Here is a 12,773-nt window from a genome sequence, read left to right as displayed (position 1 = left end):
TTTAATAATCGCTAAATCTAATAGATCGGATATTCTGATACATTTTAGGACTGCTAAGAATATCAGGTTATGCTGCGTACCACTGAGCTGCTAACTTCCACATGTCAGTGGTTTTCAACCAGTGGTCCGGGTTCCAGGTGATCCCCATGCAGCTAAATGATGGAGAGTTGGTAACCAAACGGACCCTTATTAGTTAACTATGAAAACTTGCGTTTTTTGTCACGTCACAGCCCGGCAGGCGGCGAAAACTAGAGTTCTCAACAGGCCCGAAAATTAAGGCCCGGCCCAACCTGGGCCCTCATCAAACCCTGTACACTCAAGACACTGCTATCGCTGCCACCCTTAGATCTCCATATATTATATGGAGCTGACCTGTTCTGACATTCCATATGTTGATCTGACCTCATCAAACCCTGTACACTCAAGCCACGCTCTATATATGGCCAGTGCACACGACCTCACCCTTTAGGGGGCGAGGTCGCTTCTCTTTCTGGTAGATCTTTAACTATTTGATTTCATTTTACTCAAGAGTTACATTTTTGTTAAACATCTGCATTAGTTAAATTATTTTCAAATAGAAATGTAGAATAATTGTTCTTGTTTGATCAATGTTTTGCCTGTTATCTCTCCTATGGTGCCAACATCAATACAGCATGGAATTGTGGACACAATCTTATCCAATGACAACATATTCTACATTTGGGTCTGAGAGGCTAAAGGCCTATTCATACTCCAGTTGTAGGTGATAACGTGACCTACCTCTTATCGGTGATAAGAGACTCACTGCTCACCCAAACACATCTGTCTTGTTTTAACTAAACACCGTTTCAGTGGTCACCTTATCACCTAAAACTGGAGTATGAATAGGCCTTAAATCTCATCAAAAGGTGGTCCGTGGTTCAAATGCCGAATAAATAATGGACCTTGATTTGAAAAGGGTTTAAAACCATTGATCTATGTGAATATGTCCAGTGTTAGCTGTATAGTGTACTATATCATTGTTTCCCAATCAGTGGGCCGGAGCCCATTTGTGGGTCGCGGATGCATATTTTTCCCTTTTGGGTCGCTAGTACAGTAAAATATGCATTTACATTTAGTTTTTCAAGACATTTTCAAATTGATTCACCCCCAAAATTCTCAAAACTTCAGAATGAAATGCAAATCAAACAATTCTTCAATAGATCTACAAGCTCACAATGTGGCGAGGATCGACACGTTGTGAGCTTGTAGATCTGTTGTTTTCACTAGCTTGGGTCACGGGGAGACATCAAATTTCTCTTTTGGGTTTCGAGCTAAAACGTTTGTGAACCACTGCTGTATATAGGCTACTCCGCTACTGTTTGTGTACGTTAACAGCCAGTCACTCAGTCTGGCATCTTGTAAAACAAACCACAATGAATCAAGCCACGTTTTGTGAACTGACATTTGAAGTCATATCAAAGTCAAGTATTTGTGCATTGTGCATAATAAGGTAAATTATTATGATTTAAGACGAGCTATGAAAGTTAATAGGTATACATAAAGGTAAATTATTACCACTGAGATTGTTCTCCTGGGCTGGCACTAGTGGCTACACTCAGAAATATCCAGCATTTATTTAACTGGAGAGTGTAAAGATGGCGTTCATTAGTGTTGATTTTGACAGCAATTTTTAATTTCATTTTAGTCGTTGTCTTTAGAATAAAATTCCCTTTTAGTTTTAGTCATACTTTAGTCATCTGAAATGTTTTACTTTTGGTCTAGCTTTAGTCGACTAAATATAATATTTTAGTCGACTAAAGCTACAGTTGATTTAGTCTACTACTGTATAATGCATCGTGGCAGGCCTTGTTGGGCGTTATAATGCCTGATTTATACCTAGCTGCGTGACGAAAATAGCCGATCTACAAGCTCACAGCGCGTCACCTCTGCGACGTGTTGTGAGCTTGTGTTTCTGCTATTTTCAGCACATGACACCTGCACACAACCAAACATAAAATGACTTGTCTTTCAGTTCTACTGGACTCCACTATAGTCCTAGTTTTAGTCATCATAGCTTACGGTAGTTTTTATTTGGTTTCGTCAGTGGAAAAAAGGTATAGTCGACATTGTTCGTCAGTTTTAGTCAGTTGGAACCCCCTCAAGGACCACTGGTTGAGAACCACTGCTGTATGGTGCAGCCCGCAGGGCGTACGTACGTACGTACTCGCTTTTGTCACTGTGTTCATTCATTGCCTCTCAAAAGACTCTTCTAAAGTCATCAGCATGCAGTTAGAGGTACAATGCTGCTGGTATGTCATTTCAATGGATATTTACTTTACCCACACCTGTCAGACGGCAAGCCAGGGCAGAGAACAGTTGTTGCTGCTCTGCTCTACCTTTTTGGCTGGCTGCCGCCCCTGTTACATAACAGTTATACAGGTCAAATATCTAAAGGCCTTCTAGAGTTGAAGCTCTTCTGGCTGATGCAATTTGTAGAGTTATTGAATACTCAATCTAGGTGTAGACTATACAGTGCTGCGTTGCTGCTTGCCTATTGAGCCTCGCTCTTTTTAGCCGACTGGTAGCGTACACACCAACGGATCTATATGGGTCCCGGGTTCGCCTCCCGGCCGAGGCTACATTGGTGGCAGCGGTGGATTAGGTTCCTCGCTTCGTGACTTAATGCTGTATAGTCGACAGCACGTTACTTGCCTGGGTGTGGACTGGAGGTTCCCCCAGTCAGTCAAGCCTCGCTCCTGACTGGGTGTGGAGGTTCCCCCCAGTCAGTGGAATGTACAGTAGCTCCTGGCTGGGTGTGGACTGTAGAGGTTCCCCCCAGTCAGTGGAGCCTAGCTCCTGGCTGGGTGTGGAGGTCCCCCCCAGTAAGTCGAGCCTATAGCTCCTGGCTGGTGCGTGTGGATGCACTTCCAGGTAGGGGGTGACGACTGTAGGCTCTATGGTGCTGCGTTGCTGCCTGCCTATCGACTGGTAACGTACGCGCCATAGGATTTATAGGTCCCTGGTTCGCCTCCCAGCCAAGGCTACACTAGCACTGAGAATGTATAATGTATATGAGAAAATCTTAAAACGTTAATAACTCTTGATCTAATTCTAAGCAAATATCATGTATTAGACGGCCCACCGCGTTCCCGTCGCTAGTCGTGGTAGATTTAATCATACCTCCCGTTGTTGTCGCCTCTAGAGTGTTTTGGCTACATCTAGCTGCTACAGCCACATCCGAGATAACATCTGGTCCATCGGTAAAAGTGCTCTGTTACTATAAATTGCCAGGCGCTATGATTTAATGGATTAAATAACCCCGGGCGATCGGGGTGTTAATTGCTTGCTTGTTCGTTGTATAATACAAATATATATTTTGTAATTAATACTCGTTTGTGTTTTCTTATTAAATGTTATGATTATGAAAGAAAACTCAAATAAAATCTAAGGTTTCTAATGGATTACAATTGATTTAGCAATTTGCACTTTTGACAAAATGTAGGTGATTTTGGCATTGGATCCAAAAGTGTTGCATCGGGTGGGCTATTGTCACTATGATGATGCAGATAATCTGAGAGACGATCAAAGGATATCAGGAGTCGGACTTCCAAAACACATGTCCACCATGTTCAATGGAAACTGGAGAAGCTTACACGGTACAGCTCACAATACAAGTGTTTGCTATTTACCGGCATACCTCAAGCGTGTCATTATGCAGTAACCTGATGAAGTACTCTGCCTGTTCTCTTATAAGCAACCCAAATATGGTAACCCTCGTTCATTTCACAAACCAACAAATGGTACGTACATAAATCATCAACAGAACATAAGGTGGGCTTAGTTAAAACTTAGAAGTGACAAAATATTCTTTCAGGGAGCGTAGACTAGAGCAATGACATACTGTATACTGTAGCAAAGCAGTATACATGTATATAAGAATGTATTTGTATATTAAGGAACAGTTGTGGGTGTAGTTGGTGTACCAACTTTCAGAACCCAGATATCTGTAGGACTCTGGGGCAGGATCAGAACTATTTCATAAAACGTTTTGATTAATAGAAACGTCTTGTCACAATCGGCAGTTTTCAGTGGCCTCAGTTTGGATTTAGACTTAGTTGCGTGCAGACAGAGGGCGTGCGCTGAAAATAGCCGATCTACAAGCTCGTGCACAACCCGTCACAGCACGACAGGCAGCAAAAGCATGTTTTCTACTACGTGGCTTATTTCTAACAAACAGTACAATGTTTTCACATACATATTAATATATTATGGCTTGCTGATTAAGTTTAACATGAGTAATGCACTGTCTGGATGTTATCTTGAACGAGATTAAAAACTATTCTGTAATCAAAATCAGCTGCGTTTGGAGGAATGTACTATGGGAATCAAACAGGTTAATTAAATCAAGGTTATTGTAATAATATTCATAAGGGTAGCGGCACGTCATCACGCAGCACGTTTCCGTTCACAGGAAGTAATTAAAATGTTTGTTTTTTTATTTTTATAAGATTTTATTATCTTGGAAATTGGAATGGCAACTATGTTAGTTTCCCGAAATATCTAGTCACTTATTTGTGCCATGGGAATTAACATGAACAAGTACTTTGTGTACAAAGCGTCTCCCTCAGGATGATGCCATGGTCTGTTTTATTTGGCAGACGTATAGGTGCAATAAATCACTAGGGAACTGGTTATTCTGCAAACTTGCTGAAAGAGTGTCCCAAAATATTTATATATTTAGCTTTGAGGTTGTACTTTATTGTTCCATCTTGTGTACAGGTAGGCTACATAAAAGTAAAACTTATTTTGGTTAGGGTTCCTTCAGACAATGCAGCAGCAACATGGATAACATCAAACAGACAGCAACAACGGCAAAAATAGAATATAGAGTTAATAAAGAGAAAATAGAATAAAAAGAGTAGGCTATCATCATAGGCTTTTCCCTGTATTAGCAAAGTTAGGTGAACTCTGTGTGAACAACTTCACGCCTAAAGAAAGCATTTGTACAATTCGTAGTAAACAACGTCATGTGAATGATTTTAGGGTTGTCTAAAAATCATTGTTTAATATGGTAGTAGTTCTAAAACCTCTTTGTCCCCAGGATCCTCAAATTGATATATTTGGCCGCAGACCCCCCCTCATCTGAAAATGGTTTGTGTCAGAAGAGAATATTTAAAAAGAAAATCAAAAATGTACAAGCTTGCGCTGTGAGCTTGTATACGTGCTATTTTTAAATAGCCATAGTACCGGTAACTTATTTTAGCTGGGGACCACCTGGAACCTCTCCAAGGGAGCCCTGGGGGTCCCCGGACCACACTTTGAGAACCACTGACTGGTCTATGGTCATTGAAGGGTTACAGGGGGTCCCCAGCAAACTGAGGATCAGGTCAAATATTGAGCGTTGCGATGCAATGCGTCGTGGAGCTTGTAGATCTGCTATTTATTTCAAAACCTTCTCTTGTGGTGTTCAGTCAGCAGCACAAATTATTTTCAGATGGGGATCCCACAGCCAAATAATCCACAAGAGCATGCGACAACAGAAAGCAATCAAACGGTACAGTACACAAAACCTTGACCTTGCGCGTAGGGTTCGATGCTGTTGTAAAGCTACACGCCACTGCCAGTCTGCCACTGTCGTCATCATGGGCCGTTCGCTGTCAGGTCGATAGCTGCTGATAAGATCACCATGCAGAGACCGTCTGTGAGTGAAGAGTTCACAAAACGAGGTTAGAGGCCTGCGAACAAAAGGCCAATACGTTGTTTACTCAAGGCCAACACAGGGTTCATCTTAGAAGACGATGTCAGAATTTATGTCCGCATAATCAGTGGTGGGAAACAGTTGGCTACTCCTGTGTTTTCTTTTCATCAGCTCTTTTTAATGCTTTTCATTGGTGAAACATTTATAAAACCCACAGACAGACTTAACCACTTTTGACCTGGCGTCCGTCCTTATACTACCAAACCACTTCCAAATTGTCCAAAGGTTTTCCAAAATGGTAAAATATAGTTGCCTTTTGTAAGCTTGTAGATTGGCTATCACAGTCCGCTTTTAAGCCCAAAACCACACCAATGGGTCGCCACGCAACACCTTGCAACCAAACGGTTGGGAGTAGACGCATGTAGTTGCAAGCAACCATTGAATGGAACTAATTGTGAATCACATGGGTCGGCTTGCGTCTCAATGCGTCTACTCGCAACGGGCTTTAGGCCAAAAACACACCAATGGGTCAAGACGCAACAAAACGGTTTTAGCGTTAGTCCCAGCGATGTCCCTGTGTTGCATGTCAGCGCATGGTGGTGCATGTCGACCCAAGTGATTCAATTGGTTCAATTCAATGGTTGCTTGCAACTATACATGCGTCTATTCACAACCGTTTTGTTTCAGGGAGTTGCATGGTGACCCATTGGTGTGGTTTGGGCTTTACAGTGATAAGGTTTTATCTCTCTCTCTCTCTCTTAAACACTGTTCACCTCCACACAAAACCCAGTAGTTCAGTGCTCTTCTGTCGCCACCTTGTAATTGTAATGGTTTGTTGTCTAGTGACCAACCATGTCATTATACCACGGTTAGTTGTAGTTGTTACCTTGGCATAGTGGTTTTTTTTTTTTGGTTGAGGGGCGTTCTACCCAGTGCCCATACATTCCAATAGGAACACATCCACCCGATTTACCTGACCTGTCACCTAGCAACAGCTGCCACCACTTCTGTTAGTAACAATGTCATTTTTGAGGCCAACGTTTTGCTTTTGAAATTACGTCATATAATTTGGCATGGCTTGTTTAGAGCAGCACTTTTAACAAACAGAGTAGCAGCCAAGGCTATATGGATAATGTAAATGTATCATTACCAGGTGCCCCTCACTTCACACAAGTGTGATTTTCTTTTCATTACTCCTTGTTTCGAATAATAAAACGCTGGAATAACAGCAATAATCCACAAGTAGGCAGTGCTCTGCAGTGAGATATCCATTGGCACTGGTGTGAACCTGGCCTGGTGCCTCTCGTGTGTTACTGCTTCAAGTATGAAGGCTATTTGAACTCCTCTGATATTTACAGTAAGATAAAGACACATATCTAGGGCACATATTTGGTAGTTGACTATGTGAACATAATCAGTGCAGTGATAGCCAGGCTATGGTATGTGCCCAATGCAACTGTAGCTAACTGCTCGCTGCATGCTTTGCCAAATATTCCAATAATGTTCAACAACAGAACACAAATCGCTAAAATCTCATAATCGTGACCAGTGGCGTGCACAGACATTTAGAGGGGCAGGTGCTCAAGTGAAAAAAGGGCACCTTGTGCTGTGCGTGGAACCGGCCGGTTGCCTTAAAAGTGTGCGACTTATAGATTTTGGGGCATAGATAATATATTCAAAGCTTTTTATCAAGAATTGATCAATGTCACCATGGTCCACATACTGTACACTGTACAAAAAAGCACCACCTAGTGTCTATCTGTGCACGCCACTGATCATCACTTATGTAATTTAGATAGCATATTATATACAACACTATAGTGTATACTGTATACCCATAGTTTCATTGTACAGATACTCTACTGTTAGACGGATGTCAGTGGCTCTTAGCCTGCTTATGATCCAAATATTTGAGTTATTACTATGTTATGTTCTTGCTTACTGTAAGTCTCAGTCAGAGTGTCTCAGTTAAATGCCTAAATTGTATATTGCCCTACCCAGAATAGGGATGCTAGGGTTCAAGTGGTTAAAAGATGTGCCGGTAGGTCGAAGACAGAAGACCAAGCTCCGTGCTACTCATATACGCTGAGTTGGTGATGCCCGGGATGGAACGAACCCGTGACCTTGCGGCGTGTTTCCTCCTCTGCGTCATCAGTGCCCATACCCGAGGCGGGGTTGGCGAAAGGGCCTTTCTGTGTGGAGTTTGCATGTTCTCCCCGTGTCCCCTAGGGTAGGTACCCTCACAAAAAACATGCAGTAATCCTGGTCTCTAAACTGCCTCCCCCTGGCCAGCCGGGGCGCCTGATGTAGGGGAAAGGAACTGGTTGGAATAACGTGTTCCTGCCACGCGCTACGTCCAACCAGGGAAACTCCCCCCTGTCAGGTGTAAAGGAGCAACTTGGACACTCATGCATGAAGGAAGCATGAGTTCAAGTCCGTTGCTCTCCCCAGGTTGGCGGAAGGTGCGTAGAGCCCAGGATCACATTAGATAATTGACACAGGTGTGAAAAATGGGTTACAAAATCGTGGGATAAAAAAAAACACTTCCACAGTAGTAGCTTTTTCATATTTTCTATTATTTTGCATATTTTCCTACATAATGCCTCATTTGCATATTAAAAAGTTTAAAATTTGTAATACAATAAATCATTGTCTTCGTGTAAGTAATCAATTGGGAAAGTGTCATGGTGATAAAATTCTTTTTTTTTTTTTTTTTAAGTAAATTTTATTCAAAGAGTTTGATCATGTACAGTTTACACATAAAGGGAATATGACTCTTAGTTTTTTTTACATTTTCTCCCACAACTCCCTTCCCAGTCCTCCCCACCCACCCACCATCTTACCCCATACAATTCTAATATAGGTATGGTTTTGCACACTCAATTCATAATAATGTTCCAATTGTGGAGCTCTGGCTCATGGACTAAAAACCAATAAGAACTGAACCGGTTCCCATTGGGAACCAACCGGTGGAAAAGGGGCCAGAGAGTATATAAGGTCTACTTCCTCTAGTACATGGGCTGCGTGTTGACTCGGCGCCTCAGAGAGCATACATGTAGAATGTATGACCACTGTGTAAGAGTGGAACGAGTCAAGGGGTTGCTGATCCATAACATGCCTTTGTGTAATGAACCCTCAGAGAGAGCTGCTGCTCCTGCCGCTGCCCATGTACGTCCCAAGTGAAACTAAGGACTGGTGGGACTTTGTCTCTGCGGTGCTCACTTGGCACCATTGCCGTAGATGTATGGCAATTCATAAATAGTATCACGCTCCCCGCCATTTCCGTAGATGTTCAGCAATTAACACCCTCCGCGCTATTTGGCGTACATCTAAGTCAATTAAAGCCTATTTGGTGAAATGACGCCGAATTCTTAATCCTTTTCCTTGCCTTTATTATGGGCCAACTTGTGAAAGCTTCATGCTTTTATTGTGAAGGGTTCAGTTCAGTTCTCACAGCCTGCATGTCTCCGTGTGCTGCTGAAAATAGCTCATCTACAAGCTCACAACGCGTCGCGGACGCAGCGTGTTGTTGTGAGCTTGTAGATCAGCTATTTTCAGCATGGAACACGTTGGACGAAGAATTAATCAGGCATCATTGCGCTTCTGTGGAGGGAGATGTGTTTTGTTGGCCGCTCGAGGCGATCATGTATGGACAGTTGGACACATACTTCCTCAACGCAAAAACAACAACAAGCTATTGGGAGCTAGTTTTCGTGGCACATTATGTTTAATCAAACAACAACACGTTTAGTTTACCTCCTCAGTGTTTGGGTCGGGACATGTTCTGTACATGTGGCTGCTGTCTTAGCCTACTGGATCATCATGCACTGCAGTTAGATATGCTCCAGTGAAATTGCACGGCTGAGAAAGATTAGTTAATTTGTGTCGGATAAGGGCTTATTGGTGGGTTTTCCACTAAATATTAAGGACTGTTTAGGGTGTGTTTTAGCATGGGTTTCGCCTGGAAGGCTCTATGGAAACACTCACTCTTGAACGAAGTTGAACATGTGAAAGTGACGCCAAAATATGAACGTGTTCGTGAACGATCGTTCTTTTAACGCGTTCAGGGACAACACTGCCGCCCTTGATTAACACATTTGCTTTGAGAACCACTGCTCGAGTCAACAGCATTTACTGTAGTGTCTGTTAGAAGAGGGAGGTAGTTATGGTGTTTGGAGGGTGACGATTACTCACCACTAAATGTATATAGGGTGTCATGCATGCGTCATTCTGAAGCACTCTAATCCACTGTTTCCCAAACAATGGGACGGGACCCATTTGTGGGTCAACGGACCAATATTTATGGGTCACGACTTTTCGCATTTACTATGAAATCGTGCATTTCCCGTCTGTCAGTCACTCAACATCCCAAACATCTGAACTCTCTTTTGATCTGTCCATCAAGTTGCTGTGATAATGATCGTATTGATCCTCTTACTGTACATAACTTAAGGGCAAGTGCACAGTCGAACACACACACACACACACACTCACACACACACACACACACACACACACACACACACACACACACACACACACACACACACACACACACACACACACACACACAGGGAACACTCGGGAACTGTCTGTTAGCACAGTGACACGTTGTTCTGCACTTACATGTGCACGTGGGAATGTCACAAGCACTAGGTACGAGGTTAAAGTGCAGATTGTCCAAATTTGATTTCTGGGTATTCACACAGTGTTCACAGACAGTGCGGCTGCATGCCTGTATAGGACCCTCAAAAGATGTACACCTCATGAATCACTGATTGATCGAAAGCCTGTCGTTGGACTTTCACAGTGTCCGGTCGGAGGCTGGCATTTTCGTTTTCCGTTAATGCGGAATTTGCCCCAGTCTCGTAAGTATTTACACGAGAACATGAAGTACCTTCGATGTGATTTTTAAGCATATAGCTTATATATGTGGGGTTGTGGGCTATATCTTGCAATGGCACCCATAAGGGTCCATTTGCTTTCATTTTATGCTTCTTGGTTCTTGGTTACCAACTCTCCATCATTTAGCTGGGGACCACCTGGAACCCACTCAAGGACCACTGGTTGAAAACCCACGGTCTAAAACTACATTGGAGAAGCGTCCATCCTGTCAGGATGGTGCATATTATGTGTGGAGTCATCTGGCGCCGAGCGCGTCAGTGTTATTTGCAGCGTGTCACATGAGGTGCCGAGGTACTAGTCTTATTTTAGTTACTTTCAGATTCCATCATTTATGATTGGTGACAGGCTTGTTAACTCAGGACTGTTGGCTTGACAAAAATGGTGCAGGCCAAGGTGCAAGGTTAGGAAACGGGTTTGTGTGTGTGTGTGTGTGTGTGGGGGCGGGGGGGGGGGGGGGTAACTCACTTACTGCCCCGTTATCTCTCTCATGATCAAATATGCCGGCTTAGTGTTGACAATTGGCCCAAAGCAGTGGTACGTTTTTGAGGTATTTGCACTTACTTGAGTGTTTCCAATTTCCAATACTTTTACTTGATCTACTCCACTACATCTTACTCCACTACATTTATTAGAAGACTTTAGTTAGTAGTCACTTTGTAGTTTTAACCACTTCAGCCCTATATACATTTGGCCGTTTGAAATCAGAAAGCTAGTGTAGATCATAATCGTCAATCTTTTCCATCTTGAAAAATGTCCATCCAAACATTTTTGAAAATGAGCAGAAATAGCAGATCTACAAGCTTACAACACGTCACAAAGTGACGTGTTGTAAATCTGTAAATCTGTAAATCTGTTACAGTTTTCGTAAAGATATGCCCTGTGCAATTTGTGATTACGAAGCCTAAAAGGCAAACAGAAATACAAATTGTTAACATTCCAATGTTCAATGCAAAAAAACCCCCACAATTACAGTACGTAAATCGTTAATCGCAATTATTTATGTGACAATTAATCGTCAACTGAAATTTGTAATCGTGAGAGCCCTGTTACTAACCGTGCACATCACAGTTAAATTGTAATGTAGTTAAGTGGAGGCCACACTGGCCTCAGTAACCTTCTTCTTTTTTTTTTTTTGCACCATTGTATTCGGAAAGCTGTCAAAGGCAGGATGTTTATGACGCGTTATAGAGGCCCTTCTGTGGAGAATGACTCACAGGGGTTACACTTGGCAGGTATCCAGGTACTTAACTGATCCTCATTGTTAGACTGACGGAAGCCTTCGCCAGTGTTGATTTTGACAGCTTGATTTTGTTTTAGTCATAGTCTCTTGAATGAATGTCTGTCGAGTTTTTGTCATTTTGGTCACCTGAAATTCTTTTGTGTTTTAGTTGTGGTTGCATGCTGAAAATATTAAATAGCCGATCTACAAGCTCACAACGCGTCACTCACAGCGTGGCGCGTTGTGAGCTTGTAGATCTGCTATTTTCAGAGCGCAGCTCCAGAGCGCAACCAAACATAAAACGAATTGTCTTTTAGTTCTACTGGATCTCTTTTCCTCTAGTCCCTCCCTAACGTTCTAGTCTGGTTTTTATTTGTATCTGAGTTTGGGTAATTCTGTTAGCCCCTTTGTCCTGCTGTTGCCTTGCTGACACAGTGATACTTCTCATTTCTTCATTTCAAGGAAGGAGGTCCAGTTTGATTCACATTAGGCCACAGCCCCCCGTTCGTTTGATGTGACGTTTTATTTGACAGCGTCACCCCTACGTGTACTGAATCTTTGACATTTACGATCGACACCAAACCTGTAAAACAGCATGTTCCCTGGATTTAAAGGATTGAGCTGCAGAATAGTTTTTAAGATATTATTGATTACTTTTAAAGCCCTACATGGTCTAGCTCCCAGTTATATAACCGACTTGCTGGAACCGACTTGCATAATCCTCTGCGCAAGCCGTGTCACTCGAGGGGACCGGGCCTCTGCGGCTCGGGCACCTCTGCTCTGTCAGTGTCCCATTTGTATATCAAGTGTTTTAGCTAATATTGTATTTTCAATTGTTTGATGGCCTGTTATTTTTCAAGTTTAATGTTTCTGATGTTTCTGATGAACAAAACATCAAAATGTTTTGTTGTTTTTTATGTCCTTTATATTTGCTGTTTATAACCTGTCTGTAAAGCACTTTGTATTATGTTTGGAAAGGTGCTATATACA

The 12,773-nt window shown here is 42.5% G+C and overlaps 1 protein-coding gene across 2 annotated transcripts in view; it reads left to right on the top strand.

Moving 5' to 3' along the window:
- The window catches only part of slc38a4 (solute carrier family 38 member 4), a 60,279-nt gene that overhangs the window by 2,222 nt on the left and 45,284 nt on the right, over window positions 1–12,773 (top strand). The gene's annotated exons all lie outside the window — the stretch shown is intronic.

The sequence above is a fragment of the Protomyctophum parallelum genome (assembly GCF_964188405.1).
Source record: "Protomyctophum parallelum genome assembly, chromosome: 22".
Taxonomy (NCBI): domain Eukaryota; kingdom Metazoa; phylum Chordata; class Actinopteri; order Myctophiformes; family Myctophidae; genus Protomyctophum; species Protomyctophum parallelum.
The sequence above is the reverse complement of the archived record's forward strand: the minus strand, read 5'-3'. Positions and strand labels throughout refer to the sequence as shown.